At 42.3% G+C, this 23,734-nt stretch overlaps 1 long non-coding RNA gene across 6 annotated transcripts; it reads right to left on the bottom strand.

Annotated features, from left to right (window-relative positions):
* Nucleotides 1-1,763: 1,763 nt before the first annotated feature.
* LOC148057603 (uncharacterized) lies at nucleotides 1,764-23,227 on the bottom strand. 6 transcript variants are annotated; one of them, XR_015707775.1, is made up of 5 exons: nucleotides 22,765-23,227; nucleotides 21,942-22,063; nucleotides 19,336-19,475; nucleotides 12,737-12,903; nucleotides 1,764-4,237 (listed from the first exon to the last, which is right to left on the bottom strand). It is a non-coding gene; the product is annotated as an uncharacterized LOC148057603 (long non-coding RNA). The 6 variants fall into 6 exon arrangements; XR_015707771.1 differs by adding an exon at nucleotides 13,524-13,566 and having other exon boundaries at nucleotides 19,336-23,227; XR_015707767.1 differs by having other exon boundaries at nucleotides 21,942-23,227.
* Between the last annotated feature and the right edge of the window lie 507 nt (nucleotides 23,228-23,734).

The following is a 23,734-nucleotide window of genomic DNA, read 5'->3' as shown; positions in this document are numbered from 1 at the left end:
CATACCAGAGGGGCCATTCTAGTACAAAGTGAGCAGGCAAGTGTCCATGTCCTTTTCACCTCTTTGCGAAGATGGCCCTAAGGTAGTACGTGTGGTTTCATCACCAGTGTACCGATTTGCTAGGAACCGATAGGAGACCATAAATACGCTTCATTCAGAACAGCTGTCTGGCTGCAAGGCTTTCAGCAGAGCTGGGAAAACGATGGGCAGGGGGAAGGGAAATTGTCTATGAATTATGGAGCTGGTCAAACACCAGAAAAACTGGTGTGTCAAATAAATGATTTGAGGAAAAACAGCCACATTCACTGAACAGTGAAGAGTTTCTTCACATTAGAGCATATCCATCTAAATTTCCAAGCTGATTCTGAACCAGACATAATTTTCATTCCTTCATGTCTCTTCATGGCAGGCACTGATAATCTTTTCATAAATAGTTTTAGACCAAGAATTATTATGTGAGGAAACGTATGAATAACTTTGAATTACAAGTAAGTTAAAGAGTTTCACAGTCTGTCCATGAACTATGTACTAGTGAGGAAAAGCAGCTATCTTCACTGAATAAATAATTTGTTCAAAATTATTTGCTCAGTCCAGACTTACAGACTTACCAATTTGGCCTGGATTCAAACCAGTCATTAAGAGAAAAACTGTTTCCTGAAACTTATCCAGCAAAAAGGTCAATTTTCGTAAAACTTATATGTATTTAGTCACTTTAGATAAAACATGATTTTTTGTAAACAGCTCATCAGCACCATAGGTCTGAGCGGTGATGTCTGCCTGCATCTGCAGACAGTCTGGATCATTAACTTTGGGAAATGTGAAGCGCGCCATGAATCTCAATAGCGTGTTAACAAAGTGCTCTCGGGATCCTGTCAACAGCCCCTCGGGAGGAGTATGTATGTGACGAGCAGTGTGGCAGGTCCGAGCCCGTCGCCCTAGAGAGGGTAAAGACTGGGAGGCTTATCTACAACCTCCTCTCCTTCCAGGTGCTTTTCTCCAGGGAAAAGGCTGCTGCTACAGCAAAGAGCCCTCTTATCAATCCTGTAGAAGCCATGAAAGGAGCCTCTTGGTACTCCTGCCCCACAAAAGTGAAGAGGGACCCCCTTGCCACTGGCACTCCAGTTGAGAGCAAGGCCACGGGTACGGATGTCCAACATGTTGTTTTGTAACTGAAGCCCATTTCTTTTGGCATCTATGCCAACCTAGGTAATTCCTGCTTCTTGATCCTGTAGCAATGCCTCAGTTGAGTCAATGTAAAGGTTTGTCTAGCTGTATGGTAAATCAGATCAGGGACTGACCAGAAGCTAATATAACCTTGTAAATAAAAGGTTTTTTTTAACCAAGATCGGAGGAAATGGGGCAACAGAGCTTTCACTTACCAATAGCTCACTGCCTGGCTTCTGGATTTAGCGAGAAACCAGTGTCCACATCCTTCCAGTGCCCACTGAAACACGCACAGGGGTGCACTATGGTGAAACCATCTTCAGAAGCACAAAGACAGGGACAGAGGCCATTCAGTCCTTCTCTATCCACCTCCCCAACTCCCTCCTGCACCTTTGATCCATGCTGAAGATCTAGTTCATTGGTTGAGTTTCATATAAGTGTGCTTGACTGGGTTTCCTTTTTTTTTTTTTCTCCATTTAGTTATGTGTTTGCTCAACAATTTAAGAAGGTTATTTAAAGCATATATTTATTTACATATGAACTGTAAAATATTCAGTACAGCTATGCTTAAATAACTTGAGGCAAAGCGATAAGAAAATCAAGTATGTGGTTGACAGCTGTGGAAAAAGGACAATGTTAAAGGTACATTTTAGCAAAAACAGTGTTAATGTTTTATATCTTCATTATACCCTGTAAACACTTACACACTTGATTAAACCTACTCCTATTTAAATCAAGGAAGCTACTCACATGCAGAAAGTAAAAGGATACATAAGAACATGGTGGATTAGGCCTAAGTTGACAGAGAATGTAATAACACATCATACTTTAATAGATTTACCCAACCAAGGGCTGAGTGGAAAAATAATATTATCATCAGAATGATAAACATTCCACTAATTAACTCTGGTTTTAGATTATCCCTAGATATATCTCATAAAGAGACACTGAGATTTCCCAAGTCTCTCAGAAATACAAAAAGGCCTCCACAGCATTTAAAAAAGAGATTATACTCCTCAGGTTTTTTTGAAAAAAAGGCTGTACAACTAGCAAAGAGACCTGCTAATAATTACGTAAATTATTTGACTCAGTATGAACTTATTTGTTTAATATGTACCATGCTGTTATTCATATGATAAGGTTTAATATTAAAGTGTTGAAGCAATAGGAGAAAATCTGATTTCTTAATGAATCTGCCATTCACTGACCTGATTTCTTAATGATTCTGAACAATACCACACTGACCAAATATAACTAAGTTTCAGTGCAAAGCTGCATAGATAGAGGAGTTTAAAATACAATTCACTGACTGTGGCTCTATATGAAGTCAACTTTAAATGACTGTGTCAATACAAAAACTGAAGGACCAGCATGAATGAAACGGCAATACTTTTATATAAAAAAAATGAAGGACCAAGCTTCAGGTATATGCATTTTCCCGAAGTGAGCTACCAGCCAGCTGTCATCAACAGAAACTTGTGTGAGGTGCTCGTTGTCCTTATCACCAGCAGGAAGACTAGAACAGACACAGTGCAATCCCCCATCCTCTGCTCCCCATACACAGATCACAAATGTGGTGCTTGACACTGAAAGATGATGACAATACTGCATAAACCATTTGCAGGATAAACAAAAGAAACAGTGGAATATAGGAAGATTTGCCTAATTGTTTTTTCATTTTTTAATTTTTATTTTTTTAATTGCCTAATTAATTGCCTTAATTCCAATGCAACTTCACTGCGTACCAAGTGTTCTGCTAATGCCAGACAGCACGGCAATTAACAGGATATTTTAAAGACCACTGGGCTGTTTCCACACACCATCACTGTAGGATGCAGAAATACAGACAGCTTTCCTCCAAGACTCATCTTCCTCACATGTGGTATTCATTTCTGCACAATGTAGTTTCATTCCAGTAGTAATAGCAGCATAGGACTATTCCCTGCCTGGTCCCTTTCCATAGTCTATAACTACGTTACCAGCTATTGACTTATGTCAGCTCTGAACTATGTCATAAATTTATAGGCAGGAAATAAAAACCAGTCAATAGAAAGCAATCCTTTGCATGACTACCTTTTTCATGTAAGAAATATGTATAATTTTAAAGTAATTGGAATAAAGCATATCAGAATCCCTCAGCTCTCCTTTCAAGAGAATGGAAGGAGCATTATTACAAAGCTTCTAGGTCTTCCTGGAGGAAATAGTACATACCTGAAGGTAGGGAAGGTGAAAACCTCTGAACCAGCCAGTTGAGATACATTGAAAATCTACAGCGAACTCTGGGAACTCAAAAGACACTCTGAACTCCTGGCAAATCCACATTTTCACAGATTTTTTTTGTGAATTGTTGTGTTGGAATAGCAGCCTCCTTAAATCAAAGTCATGGATACTGACTGAACCACAGCAAAGGTAAATTTTTGCAAACCATGAGATGGGATTATGTCAATGAAATCCTGTCCTCTTTCCAGCACTTCTCGGTGTCATGTAAAACAGCCTCCAGTGACGAGTCACCCTAAGTCACCTCTGCAATTCGAGGTTAACTGAACAGATGCAAAACAGAGCTAAATAAAAGACATTGCAAAAGAAGAAACAGGTTTTTGCCTACAAACTTTGGTTTAACCTTAGACCCAAATCCTCCTAAACAGGCCTAAGGCAGCAGCTGCAGTAACACAACTTGCTACCCCCGAGCATTCAAAAAAAGTGAGGCAAAAATCACTACTTTGGCTTGAAAAGCCTGACATTGGTGGGGAGTGTGCTTTTACTGAGGATTTTGAAACTATAGGATTCACTTTTTCAAACTTTTCTTCATGGTTTATATAAATCTGAGATTCTCCCCACAGTCTCAGAACATCTGGAGCTGATGACTTCAGGAAAGCACTAAACATCACTAAAAATGTTAATATTCAGACTCCCAGCTTGGCTGTGCAGTGCTACCAGCAGAAATCTTCTTTTGGGGCTGCAGGGAACTCGGTTCAGCAGCAGAGCAGCATGGCAGGAATTCCTGCAGGCAGCAGAGGAAGAGAAGTGAAGGGAGATGGAGCTCCTCTTCGCACCTCCGGGCACAAGTCATTGCCTGTGTGACAAAGGATGGTTACACTACCCTGTGTCCTCCTTTCATGCATTTTGCATCAGTATTTGGTTCTGGCTTGAAAAGCTCCAATGTTTCAAATCCGGCTAAATTGAGTGCCCCGTGAAATTTAGCTGGCAGTGACGTTTCCTGTCTGATTTACAACCAAATGGGTATCACTGGACAAAGGTGACAAGAAGGCCAAGGCAGATAAGATAAAGATGGGCTAGGTGCAGCTTTACAGTGGTAACTGAAATGGATTTTAAGAGGGTTGTATCACATTTGGCCATATTCTCTGTCCCAGTCCTCATGACCGATTCCTACTGAGGTCCAGCATCTGTGGTAAGTGTCTCCAGAAAGATGTTTGGCAACTCTCAACTGTCTGATTTATTCTGCTTTTAAAACAAACCTTTCTGATAAAATCATTGCCCATTCTTCAGTTTTTATTAGTATTTTATAATGCTTTCCTCAATGCAGATTTCTCAGGTATTGCAGGTTAAAAATTACATGGCATGTGGTGAGTGTGAAAAGCTGTTTTAAATCTACATATTTCAGCCCATATGACTCCAGCGGCGTTGGCTCAGCCACGCTCATTCCTGTAGGAAATGCCACATTCCTGAAGAGCAGTTCTCTCTGACACCAGAGAGAGATGGGAGGGAACAAAATCATCAAGTGGGTGCACACTGGTTCCCCACATCATATTTTTTTTATCCCTCCTACATTATATTTTAATTTACTGCTTCTTTACATATATTTCTCCTTCCCTTCATATCCCTCTTCCTGCAGTTGGATCCCAAATTAGCAAGGGACCATGGGTTAGCTTCCAGTTACAAAAGCTGTCCCGGAGAGTGGTGAGAAAGTAAGAGCCAACACACAGCTTTCGGGCAGGGGGCTTCTGGCATGGACGAGGGGACCTAGGCAAACTGCTGAGCACAGTGCCTTTCACAGGGCAGCTGAATCTCCTTACCTCCTAAGAGCAATAAGGACACATACAGGAGAGCAAATTTCTGTGTTATGCCCTAAAATAACCCGGAGCGGCACTTTCCGGTGGGTTTTAGGACGAGGCAATCAGTCCCATTATTATTTTACTGCCATAAGGGAGCTCTCTTCAAATGTATAGTGATAGAGTAATAATCTACAATGTACATCCTTATCATCACTCGTAAGTGAATCATATAAAACTCCTCCATTATCATACACCATAAAAAGATTAAGCCACATGCACATTTTAAAAGGTAATTATTACATTTAAAGAAATGAAACCGCATTCTGAATGATCTCAGTACCTTATTTAGCACAAGAGACTGCACCATTTTTTTTTCTATTAAAGCAGTTTTTCACAATTCCTTTTTGTTAGAAAATAAAAGCTTAAAGCCAAGCACAGCTGCTGAAAAGCATTAATGAAACCTGTGTCTGCGTAGCAGAATCAAAGCAGTAGGAGAGGTGGCATCTAGCCACAGAAAAGGGCAGATGAGATAGGGAAAGCAGTAACAAGGGAGGCATGAGATAGTAGGAGATAGTAAAGATTCACAAATGAGTTACTTGTTGCCATCCGTTACCATCTATATCTGCATCAGGGAAAAATATAGTTTAGAAGATTCGCAGTTTTGAAAATGTCAGTGCGTTATGATAATATCAAAACCGAACACCAAAATCTTCCACGTGACTTACAAGCGCATTACATACAGCAGGGTATACAGGATCTGGTTAAATCTAAATAAACGTGCATTTGGAAACCATCATTTATGTGGTTGGGTGCTTTCTCAAAGGCATATGTATAGTCTGTTATTAATCTTTGGAAATAAACTGTGTTTCTTACAAACGCAAATTAATATACTACTTTTTACATTTACAAATAATAAAATGCATCCTTTCAATCAAGGTAATGCAAGCTGACATGTGCTTTCCTTTGTGAAGCAGATGTTTTAATTGTTAGATAAGCTCCTAATAGTTTGCTTTTTTTGAAAGGAAAACAAAAGTATATGAATGACCTCTCCCTCCCCATGGCTTTCAGAACAGCTACTTTTCTTGAAGATTAGGAGTCTTTTGGACTCAAGCCCTAACTCCTCTTGCATCTGCAAACTACAGTCTGAATTCGTTTTCTCCTTTAACAAAAACTCCTGCTGTGTTGGAGAATCTCTTAATTACTTTTCAAGCTTCTCCTGTTATTGTGGAACTCTATGAAAATCTGATTACAGTGCTAATAAAATGAGTGAATAACATTTTTTTCCATTTCATCTGAAGGCTTCAAAATACAAAGACACACAAAGTGACATAGCAAGATTGCATTATAATATGCATAAATATATGAATGGCGCCAAATGAGACCCTTATGTCATGAGAATGTAACTGTGGGAACTATTCAATCCACATCCGATAATGTGAAGTACTAAGGAACAAAATTTGACAAATCAGGTGTTCAGAATTCTTTATCAAGGTAGTTCTTTATCGAAGTTTTGTCCTTTCTGAGAGCTAAGAAAAAACTGCATTTCCCACAACCTTTAGCAAAAAAAAAAAAAAAAAGGGGGATGGAGGGAAATCTTAGGTCCAAGAACCCCCAACCAGTTTGAACTTCTACAGCTGGTAGTGGTGCTTCAAAGGCCACCAGCAGCTTCCAGTCTGCCACCAGACATAAAGATTCTGAACACACAGTCAGAGTTGCTTCAGTGGGAGCTGCTGTCTTTTTGATAGCAAATACAGACTTAAAAATCTGCCCAGCCAAAATTATGTAGTACAAGGCCGAAGAGGAAAACAGAGCTCTACAGCAGGGAATTGCAAATCTGTTATGGTTTAACGGGTGCTCAAATAAATCTTCATCTCTTTTGTATTAGATGTCTTTATCCTGGACTAAAAATTTCTATATCCCATACCAACGGCAAAGAAATTCACAATCCTCCAAGCCACAACCAAGGTAACCTGACTTGAACACCGTGGGCCAGGATAGAAGTGTTTCTTTTTTTAAAGATACTGATGTGTCTGTGGGGGAGTTGAAGAAAGCTCCTGCAGGAACAGCCCCAGATGATGAGGCCCTTCATCACCTCATTGGTTTTACCTGTGAGGGAGCTCCTTCTCCATTACTTTCTTTTTAAACTCTGTCTCCTTGAGACAATATGGGATGTGTATTCCTCCAACATTTCTTGCTTCCATGGTAATTTATCCTTTGAGGTAAGTAGCTGGATATACAGGAAGACTTATGCTAGCCAATATCGGAAATCAGTGGGGAGACTATAAAGAGCCTCACCTTAAAAATACGTGTGCCCAATCATCATAAAAAGCAAAACGGCAAAAGGGTGCTGTGCCAGATTTTGGAATCGATGATGCTGACATAAAACTAGAGAAACATGGCTGAATTCTATAGGGATCTTTATTTTTAGAGAAAGTAAAGTGAAGGGATAGTGCTTCAATAGGGACAGGGTTCTGGACCTACCCGGTGACTGTCAAACGAGGCTGCTCTGCACTGCCTGCAGGCATTTAGCAGGAGCTGAAGCCATTGCCTGGTTGGGAGCAGCTGATCAGCTGCATCCTGTCTCCAGGCTGAGCTCCTGCAGGCACTCTTTCAGAAGCCAGACGTCTGCCTTCAAAAATGGCACTTCAGTGTTATTCAAAGTAAAGGAACGAAGGCAAGGCATATCACTCTCTTCAAGCATTGGGCATCTGCATATATATGGTGCCTGCACTCTCACGCTAGTCCCGTGAGTTTTATGCCAGCATTCAGCCACTGCTCCCCTGGTACCGAGAGATACCTAGGTGCATAGGCTGCTACATGCAAATTATTACTGCTTGGAAGAGCAGTAGCTTCCTGTGCCTCCCCACGGAGAGCTGGGCAGCTTTTCAGGGGCATTATACTGACTTCGGCTTCTTGCATTTCTGTACTGACCACGGAGCCCTTCTTCCCTGCCTGTGAGCCCCTGGTACAAGGAACCGTTGTTGTCACAGGGTATCACATCATAGCCCGCTCTCCTGCCGCATGGCATCTGCCGACACTCTTTATATGAAGTCACTTGTGATACGCGGTCTCAGCACACAAGCCAAGGCAGCAAGGGGCTCCCAGTTATTGTTGTTTAGTTCTGAAGATGAAGTGAAAAACACGTGTAAACACTAGTGTTTTGTTAACATTTAAATCTGTCTGCTAAAGCTAATGTGCCAGAGGAGGGAGGAAAAAAAAAAAAAGTAAAACAAAGGCTGGTTGCTGTGCTGGCTGTTTGTCCTCAGCAGACAGATTTCCTGACGTCAGCGGCACCAACACAGGCAGGGCAGAGCGTTCCTCTTTTGGTTCTTTTGCTGCTGTTCAGATCGGCAGTTCACTGCTCAATACGCTGCTGTAACAAATGGGAGGCAGAGCACTTCATAATTTTTTTCTCCTGTAAATTCAGAGTAAATTAGATTTGGGGCTCTGCCAAGAACAAAATACTGTCTACTATTGTAAGGATTGTTATGGGCCAGATCTTCAAATCTTTACTACTGGCAAAGTGTGTTTGTCCAACTATTGAGTTAGTAAAGATATCTGATTTGGCCCAGTATCTTTTACATCTATGCCTTTAACTCTCTTTCCTCCCAGAACACACAAGTGAATACAGTCTTTATAATAAGAAAAAATTGGATCCGCTTAAATAAGCACTTCAGGATTCCCTGCTATAACTATACCTGGCCTGTCTGATTAGAGATCTTTGTTTTAAACAGTGCAATTAATTTCTATAGTATACAAATATGAGCTCCGATGATCCTAACGTTATTTGCATGGGTGGAATAAAATGAATCCAATGTGAGCACCCAAGAGGAGAATGGAGGTCTAAACAATGTAATATCTAGCAGCCACAATAATAACTGCCTTGTGGAAAGTTGGAAATGACTTCTGTTTTCCTTGCTGCTTTTTCTGATGCTTGTAATTTTTTGGTTCCAAAGCATTTGAGAGTCCGAATAAAATAATACTTATGACATTTGTTAAAATTTCAAAGTGGATCTGTCCACAATTCTTTCATGTTGGCCCTCTGTAAACACTGAGCATTTCTAGCCAAAATCTCCCCTTTTGCACTTCACAAAGGGGACAGAGCAGACAGCTTAATCTAATCCCCAAAGTGCAAATTTCAGACTAATTTATTTTTTGATGAGTCTTACAAATAATTTTAAATAATTCCAAAATAGCTTATACATGCGTGATATATGTCCAGACATTAAAATCCAACAAGAAGAATTCGGTAAACAAAAGTTTCATTATAATTGATTTGCCTATCTCTGTCTCACAAAATTTTCCCATCATTGTCTGGATGCAGTGATGGCTGCTGTCATGAATACGAATTACATGGTTTAATATCTTCTCTTTGCTGTGAAAAAGTGATTAAAATAGAATTTTAAATTGAATCAGTTTATAAAAAGGTTACAAGTTATTAAAGAAAATGTATTTTTACTGTAGAATTATTTTTAAATGGTAGGATATGGGATGGAGAGGCATTCTAGAAGGACCAGAGAGTAGTGGAGGGATTCCATTGTTTTCATGTGAAAAACCTGGTGCTTTAGTAATAGTCATCTTTGATAATGAGATTTGTTTTAATTAATAGTCTGTTTAACATGTGCATTCCATTATCAGGAATTATTGTGCTTCAGAGACCTCTCAGTGGAAGTAAAGACACAGTGGAGGGCAGCGTAAAGATGTTTGAGGTAGAGGAAGCCACACTGGTTCCACAGCTGGGAGGAACAGATTCATATTATCATGGTGCTGTGGACGACAACTTCTGCCAAGGAGCTTGCAGACAGAGTCTCTACACCGATGGGATCACCCATGCCAGGCAAACATTACCCACTATAAGATATGGACAAACCCATTTTATACCAGAGTAGAAAATAATTTGGAATCACATTGCATAGTAATATAGATGACCAAATCCACAATGGCCAGGTTGAAGTGGGTAGCAGCTAAGAGTTGTTGAATTGTTTGTTTGTGTAAAAGGGAGAGAAAATAAGAAATACTACCTTCTTCTTTTTCATACCCTTTCTACTCTTACCACTACCATAACAGACCTCACAAAACGGTCAGACTAGACACTAGTTTGCAGCTATTTCTGCTGTCTTAATGCATTCTCAAAAGACTTGAGGTAAGAAAGGGTCAAAAAACCTAAGGCTTACCCTACATGAAGGAATAAATATTGGTAACTGATGCCCACTGGAAGCGAAGCTGAGTGCTTCACTCTGGCAGAGGAGATGTCAAAATAACTCTGCTATTTTCTTTACTGAGAGTACCATCCTGGTGTAACTATTGCGATGTGTATCTCACCAACTCAGCTAAATTAATCTGGATTTACACTGCTGTAATCAATTGTTATATTCTGCTAGCCTTACTGATGCTGAAATGTGTATTACTTTCCTAGGCCCAGATCCCTCCAGCAAGAGAGTTTAAGAATGTGTCCTTGTACCCACTTTCTACTACTGTTAATTACAGAGGTACGAACTGTCCCTGAGTGATCATGCTAATTTCCTTCAGTAAGTGGACGCAGAAGAGTACTCAGCCTACTGAAGGCAATGTCAATCCCATCTGAATTTACTGAGTTTACGTGTTAAATCGCTTTGTGACTGCAGACTATTGACTATAAAAAGATTGAGACTCTTCTGGGTCATCACCATCTGGGATTGCTGATCTGAAACAAGAGTGTGAAAGCATGCAGTCTGTGTGAATTGTCTGTATCCTCCCAGTTGCTGCTGCTCTGCGTCATTCTTTGAAGTATTCCCCAAGGAATGGCATACTACCCAGCTGAATCAAGCATGGTTAAGGCTTGCCATAATATCACATTTCCAAAACTGGTCTATTTCAGCTTGAAATGAGTTATGTGCCCTTTGTCTGTATAGCTCATTTCTAAACCTAAAAATATTTCTTTTACAGAACAGAAAGAATCCCCTCCTGGAAAGTGTGCTGAAGGAGATGTGATAAATCAATTAGCAATAAGATACTTAGGGCTAGCTTGTTCAAACAATTCTCCTCTTGACCTATGCTTACTCCGTGAGTCTCGCTGAAATTGAATTAAAGAATATTCCAAAACACTGATCCTGGAAATATGGTTGGCGTTTTGTGTTTAATCAAACAGATTGGTTTTGTTCTGCATGTAAACTGACTTTAAGAAATCACTTTGTTATGGCTCAAAGTTAAAAGAAACTCTTTCTCAGTATTTCACAATGTCTTCCTCCTTAGTAAGGCTGATTTATCAAAGCATTCCAGTTCAGCACTTAAATGGTGCCTTGGACTAAAGCATTTGCGCTAAACTGTAAAATTACAGCCTGGGTCATGGCAGAACACACGGGTATTGCTCGAAGAGCAGTAGAGGAAAAGACCCAGAGAGACAAGCATCCTCATTATTTTCCTTGCTCTAATACTGCTGCCCTGTTCAGTTTGCTGAGCAGTACATTGAAGGGAGGAGAGAGTCTTCTAAGAGTTGAGACTCTTCTTGTCTTGGGCAGTGCCCAAGGAAGTAATGAAAAGGTAGGGTAGTTACCTTTGCTTTGGCCCTTCAGATCCACACAGCTCAGATCTAATGTACAGTTTCTGTCAGTTACAAAAGATCCTCTTCTGACAGTATGATTCCTATTTTAATCAAACTCTCCCCCTTACAGTACTTCTAATATCTTTGGGAGCTGCTGCTAATCTAGTAATTTTTTCCACTTCTGAAACTGGTCATTAATGAGACTGCTACTACTATACATTAGAAACCCATCTATACGTTTCCAGATACGTTAAAAGTGTGAACCAAGGCCACCGTGAGGTCTTCAGACTAAAAAGGAAGACTGCCTAGTTATAAATGTCGTATTTTGAGAGGTTGGGGGCCCTATATCACTAGATTATTACATGCCCCAATATAGAGAGGGCTGCAGTTTCAACTATTGCCTCGGATTTTTAGGAACTCTGACTTTTAATGCGGATGGCATTGTAGCAGAGTTCATGCAGGGAGCATAAATATCTGCTCTTACTCACAAGTGCATAGACCTGTACCTTCATGATGTTATAACAACATCTACAGTTATGCAGGAAATAATACTAGATAGGTATCTGATGTGCTTTGTCTTTGAAGGTAGTTTAGATACTCAATATCTGGAAGAGAACAGTTCTCTCTGTTTAACAGCCTCCCAATTCGTCATCAACCAACGGTCTGTGAGTTACAGTTTGTGAAGTGAGGGGCTAAGGCACTTACTTACTACACATCTGGAAGAAAAAAATGCACAACAGATTGGATTGGGGGAGAGAAGATCATCCAGGGACAAAGTCAAGACGAAGAACGTGTGCAAAGAGACAATGGAGAAAAACAGAGCGGCTGGGAAAGGAAATGGAAGAAGGGAGGGAGAAAAATAACAAGCAGTTCAGGTACAAAAGCCTTATTCCAATTAAAACAGGGAAAAAGTAGAAGGTAAAAATAAGTGACAAAAAAGGTGAAATGAAAGGAACGACAAAGGTACAGAAATGTGTGAAAAGACAATGGGGGGGCTTACTCAAACAGAATTAGACTATGAGATGCTCTTATTACTCACCATAGCTTTTTTCTCCCTAGTACAACTCTTCTCCACTTGCTGTAGGTGCCTTTTTTTTTGGCTTTAGTTTTGTGGGTTTTTAAAGCTTAAAATACTCAGCTCCATCAGTCTTCTCAAGGTAGCAGATGAAAGAGAACTTCATTCCAGATGCCAAAATCTGTTTGCTGCTAAATAAATAAATGAATAAGACCATAAGCTGACAGACAAGTCAAATTTATAATACATTATCATCTGTTCACTGAAGGGATAGAAGGAATAAAATAGTTTATTTGTGCAAAGACACATTTTGCCTTGGCTCACAACCTTTTAAAGTGACATCATGTGGAAAGCAGGCATTATACAGAGTTGCCGTAACAGTCACATTGCCTGCAGAAGGCCAGCTACAAAAGCAATCCCTGTCTTCAAACAACGAAGTGCGAAGCATTGCAAGGAAGCACAGGGGAGTGAGACAGGGCTGCAGCTTTGCTTCTGGGGTAACTATGTGAAGAGTCCTCTGAAGCAGACAGCAGGCTACTTGGTGCTTTGTGTACGTGGAAAATCTAAGAGACTGTGAGCAAAAGAAGAGGAAAGTTTGGCTGAGGCACGTGCTCTCCCAAGGTGCTCTTAGTACCATAAGGCTCTGCAATAGTATGTGGCTTTAGAACATAAACTGTGGTAGAAGTGAGGTTTGGACACAAAGAGATTTCAAAAACTATTGGATTGATACGAAAGACTGGCAATAAAAAGAAAACAGAAATAGGCTTCATCTGAAACACTGAGATATCCGCTATGGACAAAGGTGACAGACCTGTACATGGGACCTGCCAGGCACTCATGCAGAAGGGCAGTATCTGGCAAGCAAAACACATTTGCAGACTGATTATTGTTTTGAAATACATCTTTTCCATAATAATTTTTTCTATCAGTAAATAGCAAAGTTGGTTGGTTGTTGATTAATTCTATCTTTGTCCCTGAAATTCAAGGCCAGATGCTGATCTAAACTGAGACCCCTCTGGGATAACACACTGGGGCATGCAGCCATAAATCTTTGCTATGAGCAGTGGGGAACACAGGTCCTAATCTTGATCCCACCTAAAAGAATAAGATAGCTAAAGATCTACAGCTTGTGGTAAACAGTGGGAAACTAAACTGAAGGCGTTGAAGTGTTGGCTGCTCTTCTCCCAGGAATCCTTACAGAGGTTAGCAGACCTCTCCCAGAGGTTGCCACCTCCTAACAGGGGGGAGCTGAACAGCTCATGAATCAGCTCTAAACCACCGCACCTTACAGCTTGGCCTATTAAGGTAAACCAACATTGATTTTGGTTTATGCTAAACTGTAAGGTTCAGGAGCTGATTCATGAGCCATTCAGCCGCCCCTGCCACAGGGCAGATGCCTCTGGAAGACAGCAGGGTTGGGGGCAATAATTGTTTCAGCCACTGAATTTTAAACTGTCATTAGATGTGTGCCAATATGTTTACGGCGAGTTCCCTGGGGAGAAGACCACAAAAAGCCCCAACCAAACAGAAAGTTACAGCTCAGTCTGAAACTGTGATAATAATCCTGTGTAGCTTACTTAGGATCCCTGTCTTCCCATATAATTTTAAAAACAGTACATTATTGTTGCTACCAAGAATACAGCTGCAATCTGAGATCTCGGACGTATGTTTCCTTCCATTCCTGGAGTGAAAAATGTTATCACAATTTACCTTTACAGCCATGCTGGGAAAAATGAAAACTCTTGTAGTATTCACTGGTGCTTTCAAGAGTTATATTAATATTTTGCATCTCGACCTGAAGGACTCATAAATCTATACAAATATCAGGGGGGTCTGAGCTTTTTGACATCCAATGTGACTATTATATATATTTTGTGGGAGGGAAACTGAGGAAAAGTTACTTAGTTTGTGTAGTTGCACAAGTCATCTTAGCTCTCCTCACTTTATATCCCAAGTTTTACCAGAAAAGACCATTCCTCCTCCAAGACACTCATAACGAAATCTGAAACCACATGAAACTAGGCTGGTGTAGGGTTTTAGTGTAAGTTTAAAACTTAGCCCATTTTTAGAAAAAGCCTCGCCATGACATTCATGAACTTTTGAATGAATCTAGATACTGTTTTGAGCAAACTTGCCTATAGATCTGGTTTGGTGACCAAACTATGTAGAGTACATGAAAGCAGATCATCCAAGCTTTGATGCTTTAGTCAGTTTGGGTTTGCATTTTGAGTTTCAGACCAAAGCCACAGTTGAGGGAATGAACTGTTATGAATCAGAATAAAGAAAATGCTTCTGTGAGGTTCTCCCCAAAGAAACCCACAGACTTTTGCACAGTTCTCCATTTCCCCTACAAAATTAAGTAGTGCCTTAAGCTTTCCTTCAGAAAGAAAGTAAAACTAAATTCTCCTGTCAGAGGGCTTACCCTTGTTACAGTTTCAAAAAAGATATCCATTTTAAGGAGCACATTCCCTATGGTACATTCAGGACCGTTTTATTAAAATATGTACGTGGCAAATAATGTATGGCATCAATAAAAAGGTTTTATAGTGGCAATTAGGATTTGATCCAAAATCCATTAATGTCAATGGGAATGGTTACATTGATTTCGAAGGAGTTTGGAGTAGGTCCACATGAAAAAAGATGTACATCCATTTCTAGGCCTATCCTAATCCACCCAGGTGAGAGGAAACCTGTGTGTGTTTCACATGCCTCCCTTACCTTCTGGGCTCTCACCAATAGATTTTTAATTACCAGTAATGGCCAGACCATTATATTTAAATTGCCAGCCAATTTCTGGACCATTGTTTCAGATACGCAGGCTCTGCGAGCAGACGCCGAGGCAGCTGTGCAGCTCACAGCTTCCGTGGCATGTCACCTCACAGGAGATGTAGCATAGCAAACCATTTAGCTGGCGTCCCCCGCAACCGGGAACTCTGGTCCGGTAACACAGTGCAATCCAAGCTGCCGGCGCGCAGGAGTGAAAAGCTATCGTTGAAACTCTTCCAAAACCAAATTATATCTTCCATTGTCTCAAAGGAATAATAAAACCTGGCTGGCTGATTGTGGAATATAATAATCATCTAGCTGAATTAGTGGGCATTCCTAGGAGTGACTGATTTCTGCTTTTCCCAAACAGCATTTTTTTTTTACCAAGATAATAGTTAATCTTATCTGAAAAACAGGATTTCTCTATACAGAACTACATGAAAACTAAAGTTAAGAAATTTAGAAACTGTGAGATTCAGAATTGTACTCCTTGTGTGTTCCTAGTAAAAATAAAATGCTCTTTAGCAAAAATATATGGCTGTTGAAAGTGGTTTCCACTGACACAGTGTCAGGGCCCCGAGGGCACTCACCAGCCTGACTGCCCTTGTCCTGCCTCCCCTGGGGATTCTCCCAGCCTGCCCAGGGCCCAGTGTCAGCCCCTGCCCCAGCCATGCCACAGCCTGTTTGAATCTGTAACATGCATTTTATTACTTCAATGTATTTTTCCAGGTAATGGTGAATTGTGGTGTTTTTTGTTTTTAAGTCATGTCTTTGATCTTGCGAGTAGAAACACAAAGTCTTGATGGCACCGAGCAATTTAACACCTATTTGTGATCCTGACAACGATGATTCACAAGCAAAGGATTCTGCTATCTTGCCTGCGCATGTTGGCCTAGCAAAGCAAGCAATCCCACCTTCACCAAAGCAAAGGCAGAAGCACTTCATCGAAATGTGAAGCAGTTAGACCTTTCAGCGAGGATGTCAGAGACATGGGCAGAAACCACCTGTTTTCCTGAAGGGACACGTTATCTTGGGTTGCTGCCTTGAAAACAGGCAATGGCATGGGAAGGGGATGGGGGACTTCTTAATCTCTCTTGCTAATGCTGTTCCATTTTGAATGGGATCATTAAATATTAAAAGAGTGAAAGATCAAAAGATAGAGAATGACTTTTAGCCTGTTTGTTAGGCCTCTCACGTTTGCAGTTCCAATCCAGTGTAGACATAGGTATTTTTTAGAGAGAAGAAGAGATGCAACGAGAGAGTACAAATAGGCCAAACTGCAAAACGCTGTAGTGGTTAGGACACACTTCTGGGAGTTAGAAACTGTGTGGTTTTTTCCTGTAGCTAGAAGCCCCAACCTGAGATAGGTACTTATGTCTGTGGAAGACCCTGTGCCAGTGTCATCTCTCTCCTTGCCACTTTCTAATGACTAGGTTAAGTGGCTCACTACTCAGCCAAATATTTGTGGACCTCCACTGCCTAAATATCTAGCTCTGCTAACGTATTTCACTTGAAATGTATGGCTTTCCCTGAGAATTGTGAACTTCAGTAGCCAAAATATCATCAATAGTTAGAAATCCCAACAGAGATACCAAATTGCCTGTGTAGGCCTAGTCCTCAGCTATGCCTTGGGTTCCAGTTCAAAGAACTCTGCTGAACACAGGAAATCGAGACAAAGAAACATTTCAAAGAGAGACTGTGGGCTGGATTCTCTAATTACTTTCCACTTTTCCAAATTAACTGTAAAATGAAAGCAGCATCCACTTTGCAGAAGTAGAAATGGCTATGTAAAATGCAAAGCTGGTCAAAATAAGGGTCTACTTGGATTAAAACATAGTAATAAATATAGCTGGGTAGGCTCTGAACTTAGTTATAAGGTTAAGCAAAATGCCATAAAACACTCATTATGATAAGATTAAGATGTCCAGGAGCCCACTTGTGCTGCGCAGGGCTCTGAACTGCGGTAAGGATACTCAGGGAAAAAAGTCTGCTTACTTAGGAAGTAGACATGTGTTCCTGTGCCGTGCCTTGCAGCTTCTTTAAATGAAGTGTATGCTTCACCTGTGTCCTCCCCACTGCCTCCTCATGACTTTGCAGCCTCAGGAACAGTTCCAGTGTGATTAAGAGTGCCTGTCCCTTCCCTGAAGCTGCTGCTCCCACTGCTTGCCAGCTCCATTTCGGCTGGGTGAGGCAGATGAGCACTAGCTGTTCTGCTTCCTGCTCCCTGAGGTTCCACACAAGGAGCTCAGGGAAGAGCAGACAGGAGTTTGTCAGGCTCTGCCTAGACCTATAGACAACAGATGCCATTTATCCCCTGCAACAGTTACCACCAAGGACGAGACAAAAGACGTTTGGGTTTTTTCTTCCTCTGTTTGTCCTTGGACTTAGCCACTGGCAGCTGCTTTGTTGGCACTAGTAGGGTATAAGGTTCCACAAAGCAGAAGGGATAATTTAGGTTTATCAAACTGCAGACATTCCCCTTTATCCCTTCCAAGTACAGCCTGAATCAAGCTTTTTGGCCAGGACCTTCAGGAAAGAAGCACAGAACATGACTACTCTGACTTATTGCTGCAGGGGACTTCCATTTCACTGGGGGAATCCCCTGCAGAGAACACGCGGGTAAAAAGGCAGACAATCTGCTTCAGACTGACTGTAGTCCCTTGGGTTCCTGAAATATATTTGGTCGTTCATATTGAAAGGACTGAACAAGCCTGCTGTACGGGGTTTGGTTTGCTGTGGTGGATGCACTAGCCTACTCCTTAAGCATGCATTAATCATGCATTAACCATAGAGGACATTAGCCCACATTCTTCTGGAACCATAACTTTATTAAAAGGGAACATGACTGCCCACAGCTTCTCTTTCTGTGTAAAGATGTAACTTTCCCTACAAAACCACAAGAAATCCTCAGAATTTTACCCACCTTTAATCAGAAAGCCAAGCTCTGATCTTGTGAATTAAGATGTTATGAAACCAAGAGAAAATAATAGGAATGTGGAGGTGCTGAAGAGCGTGTGGAAATAACACCTAAAACCCCCCAATTTTCTTTTCTAACCTATTTTCCCTTTTCAACATTCTCTCCCACGTATGGTGATGAATTAAGACAGGCAATGCAGGGAATTCTTCCAGTTACAGGTCACTACATTACAATAGCTTTGGAAATAAAGATTTTTCCCTTCAGTACATACAAGATGAGATTTTTAAAGCAGCGGCTTAGTCTAGGATTCAGTTGTTAACGATTTCTGTCTAGAAACTATCAGAGAATTATCCTGTGCAATTATCTTAAGTTGGCCTCTAAACCAGCACATAGAAACAAACCTCTATTCCCGACACTAAAGCAGTGATTTACTCCCTATCTTAAAGAAAAAGCCAGGCTTTCACTAAGGACACGGAAGCAAGTTATTACCTCCCTCCCACCCATCCCTAATATGTTTTATCTTTATTCTTTACAATCCTGGATAGTGAAGCGGCTGAGAGCCATGAGGATCTCTGATGCCACATGGTTATTGTCCCAGTTGTTTCTTCTGGTTCCAGCTGAATGATAGTGGGAGCTGTTCTGCTTCTGAGCAAAGGGGAGGAGGAGGAGCTGCAAATTCTTGGGTTTCTTAGGTTAGAGTGAAAGAGATCTTAAAAGTTGTTTGCCTCACAGCTTACATCTCTTTTGATATTTAATGGCTTGAAAAGATTAGGGTGAATAAATTCTAATGATTTGGGGGTTTACTCTATTGTAGAGCAAATAAAAGTAGTCAGGCTAGTAATAATTCGTCTCTGTGCCCACAAAATCATTTTACTTCAGAATGCCATGAAAATACTTTAAACAGATTTCTGTCAAGGCACTATTTGAATAATAGGCTTACCTGGTGTTCAGCATTCAACCATGTTTTCCTTGATATAGGATGTCATTCTTTAAGGGATAAGGACATATGCAATTAGCTGAAAACTCCAGTGAAATTTCTGCTGCAGATATCTTCCTTGCTACTCCACTTCATTCTACATGCTGATAGCAGGAAAACAAAATGAACATGAAGAATCCTGATCTCTGAATCACTCAAATGCTGTGTCTTCAGACACAGCTGGTGCTTCAGAGATCAGAGTACCTGTGAATTTCAGTTTACATTTGCCAACATACAGAGTGGGATTCATCCAAGTGGCAACAAAAGCAAAGCAACATTGTAGAAAAAAAAAAAAAATCAGATGCAGCGTGAGAATAAACTATCTACAAATAGGAGAAAGAATTATCACAGAGGGAAAAAGAATAGAGAACAGGCCAGGTCCTCTGGACTATCCTTGTGGCTTTGTGCCATCACAGTAGTATAAGGAAAGCCAGCTATGGGAGAGGAATCCCATAACAACATAAAGCTACTGCAGAGACCCATGCCTTTCTGTGTCCCTGCCTCAGCTCAGGACGGAGGGCAAGACTGGGAAAGAGGGGCCCTGCTGCTGAGAGCAGCCTGCTGCCTGCTCTCCGAACAGCCCCGTGGGGCCCAAGACTCAGCCAGGAAGAAATGGGGGGAGTGACACAGGCTGGGATAGCTCCTGCGGAGCCGAAAGGTGGGATTGGGTAAAGAATGAATAAAGGCACCTGTCTCCCCATTCCTCCAACCCTCTGCTGATAATAGTTCAGATGGATGAAACGATGTGGTTCATTAGGATTTGGTTGAAAGAGATTGATAGAACAAGGTGCACCATGGACAACTGAATATTTCCATCTCACTTTTTAATATAAAATATTAAAGTTTTGAAAGTGAGATATGCTATATCACAAGAGATACTGTTATGTTTTCAGCTGTATCACAGTTGAGATAATGCCTCATCTTTTCTCTACCTCAGAAAACCAATCCCTTTTTATCCGTTATAACTCGACAACAATGTTCATTTAACAACTTAAATAGCAATATTAAAATTACATGTCCTTTTAAATGGGAATGAACAATAATTCATAAATAGAAATGCAGAAGAAACCTCAAAGTTGCATTTTCCTATTTCTTATTTTGACATGCAACAATAACTTATAATTTAATTTCCCTGATTTTTAACTGAACAGAAATGGATAAAACTGGCCATAAATGAGATCTCAATACAGCTAAATAAGTCTAAAAATCTAAATTGATCCAATACTTCTTTAAATTAAACACTCTTAAATGCAAACTTGGCTCAAGTTTCTCCAACTTCATGGATTTTGATTGACATATCTGTCCTTATAACAGACACTCTAAATCAAGAGGCCTTAACAGAAGTGTCCTTAACTATAACAGTCTTAAAGCCTGTTCGTGCCAGGTGAGCCGAACTCGGTGTGCTTCTCCAAGGAAGCTGCAAGCTTCTGTGAGAGTAAAGAACTTGGGAGAACTTGGGTTGGTTTGGATGCGTCCGGTGTTGTAAATAGTGTCAGCTTTTAGAAACTGCATAAAACAAGCCAGGGGGGCGGGGGGGAAGGCGTAACGTGTGTGCCTTAGCACTCCAGTATGGGTGAAATCTAACACTGGAGTATTGCCACTCACTTTAAAAGGGCCAGGATTTCACTCTATATGATCCAAACTTACAAAAGTCTTCCAAAGGATTTTGAATAATACAATATTATGCAACCTTTAACATCTGAAGGCCAAACACATTATTTCAAAAGGTCTAAAGGATAAAACTGGGAGCAGTTGACTACCCTGCTCTACCCTCTTTACACTGCATAGGTAGGGATCATTCAAAACCTCCACTTTTAAAATCACAGGGCACACCTCAGTGTGCATGTTCTATTCATAAGGCAGTACAAACCTTCTCCCTCGTTTAGTTGTCCTTAATTTAAGCCCTACCATTTAGGGCTTTGGGCCAGAGGTTACATACCAAAAGAAAAATCAGGGCCTGACTCTCGATGACTCAAACCCTTCGCTTGGTGCTGGAACACTTCAGTGCTCCCTTAATTTTTTTGGCACTGGGAATTTATGACCCAGATTCTGGGACACTGTACGGCCCCATCCTACCCCTGTCTGAATTAGGCTATTTACTGAGCTCCTCTCTCTGTGCTTCCTGCGGATCCTAGAAAAAAAAAAGGAGTATAATGAAGTACACCGGGCTGTCACTGAAGTGAAGTCCTGACACAGGCTGAGACGTTTCAACAGACAGGGTATTTGAACAGGAAAATTTATGCCTCCTTTAAGGCACCTTTAAGCAATCAGAGCAACATTAAGGAAATACGGCAGAAGACTCATTTAGAAGTGGATTTTGTCGCTTCCTGGATGGTTTTCAGGAGGTCTGTTTTGGAATGACTGAAAGGAGAAGGCATGACTTAAGTGATTTTAGAAAAGGGGACCGTGATGTCAAGAGCGCACAATGCAGCCAGCAGCCTTTCAGTGCAATGAGAAGCCTTACTTGCAGATTTGCATTCTTTAAAGGATTTTTACGCATCATATTCTGTTAATTACTTAGTTGTTAGTCCTTCTGAGAAGTTAATGCATGCTAGCAGATAGAAACCCACCTAGTTGACATTAAGAGCTTTTCTCCATGAGTTCATCAGAAGCAGGAAAATATCTTGTAAACGCACATGAAATAGGAAGAACTGGCTGACGGGAGTATTTTTAAGTTTAGGTGAAAATGTCACTGGGATTATTTAACAAAGAAATAGGAAGAGACAATAAACCAAGTTATTTCAAAACAATTACTCAACAAAGAAAAAGATTATGTATAGGGAAACTGCAAAAATCACTTCTGTTGTCTGGATATAACATGAGAGCAGGTGCCAATGTTTCTAACCCTTAAATTTATCTCAGCAGTGCTTCAAGTTCTCAATTTCTGTACGTTTGGTAGCACGGACTCCACCTACACCGTAACCATGAGTCAGGAAAAGTACAATACTTCACCGCTCAAGCGGGGAGAAACTTTTCCTTGTACACGCAGAACAGCGAGAACACATTTTATTTTTTAGCTTCCTTTAGCTGTTAAAAGGGGGAAAATATTTTGACTTGCCATTACCCTTTTACCCTCGGCTGGTGTATCTCCCTGTTAGAGGAAGGAAGGTCTGAGGTGATAAAAGTTTACATAATGAAGCTAAGTGTAAACTGCACGCTATGTAGAGATTAAAGCAGGAGGGGCAGCACAAGGACAGAAGTATCTCCGTTAGGCCAACACAGCCGGTTACCTGAGCGCCAGTTCTGCGAGAGGCTCGTTTTGTTCCAGGTTAATATCATTCATACTGAACGTGTAGCGTTTAAGCGTGGCTCTGTCTTGGCCTCTGCCATTCCGTATTGCGATGCTTGCCATGGAGGCAATGCCTACTTACGTGGGAAGGGAGATTCGTTTACCTGACTCCAGCCAGGCTACAACACCTCTCTCCAGCGGGGATGCCGTGCGTCACCCCACGTTGCTAGCGGCCGGGGGCTGTTTGTGCCGTCGAGCTGTGCTCTTGCGACGCAGCAGCCTTGCGGTCGAAACTACCACGATAAAGACAAAAGTGTGACCACAAAGCGCCGGCCTGGGCCCTCTCTCCGCGCTGGAGAAGGCACCGTGTGCCCTCGCACCGCCCCTCGCCAGGTAACACCGCCCTCCCCGCCCGGCCGCCCCCGGCCGCCGCCCGAAGCCTGCGCTCCCCCGGGGGCACCCGCCGTGTCTCCGGCTGCTCCGTCAGGCGGAGAGACGCGGTGGCTCCGCGGAGACAAAGGCCGCGGGGAGGTGCGGGCAGCGGGACTGCAGGACCGGGGCGGGGGGCGACCGGCGGAGGGAACAAAGTAGCAGAAAAAGATGAGAAGAGCAAAGAAAGTTGATACCGGCCCCCGCCCGCCTCTGCCGCAGCCCCCCACCCCACCCCGGCCCGGCCCGGCCCGGCCGCCCCCTTTGGCGGGGGGCTCGCGGCGCAGCGGGCAGAGGCGGCGGCGTGGGGCCGCGGGAGGGAGGGAGGGAGGAGGGCCGGGTACCCCAACCTCCATCGCCCTGCGCAGCCCCGGCCCCGCGGCGGGGGCTCCCCACTCCCCTCCCCTCCCCTCCCCTCCCCTCCCCTCCCCTCCCCTCCCTCCTCCTTCCTACTCGGCCCTGCTGACCCCGCCCCGCCCCCCCGCGCTTCCCTTTAACGCGCGCTCCCGCCGCCGCCTCTTCCCCCTCCCCCCGCCCTGGCCCGGCCCGGCGGCGCGCGCCCTCCAACGTCCCCCGCGGGCACGCGCCCGCGCCCCATTCCGCCCGCCCGCCTGTCACTTCCCCCTCCCTCCCCCGCTCAAACCGCGCGCGCGCGCCCGCCCACCCCGCCCCTCCCTCGGCGGACCGCGAGCGCCCGAGCTAATT

This window comes from Nipponia nippon, unplaced genomic scaffold (assembly GCF_047370975.1).
Source record: "Nipponia nippon isolate SJK-2023a ecotype South Korea unplaced genomic scaffold, ASM4737097v1 scaffold_1, whole genome shotgun sequence".
NCBI lineage: Eukaryota > Metazoa > Chordata > Aves > Pelecaniformes > Threskiornithidae > Nipponia > Nipponia nippon.
Note: the sequence above shows the minus strand (reverse complement) of the source record. Positions and strands in the feature narration are given on the sequence as shown.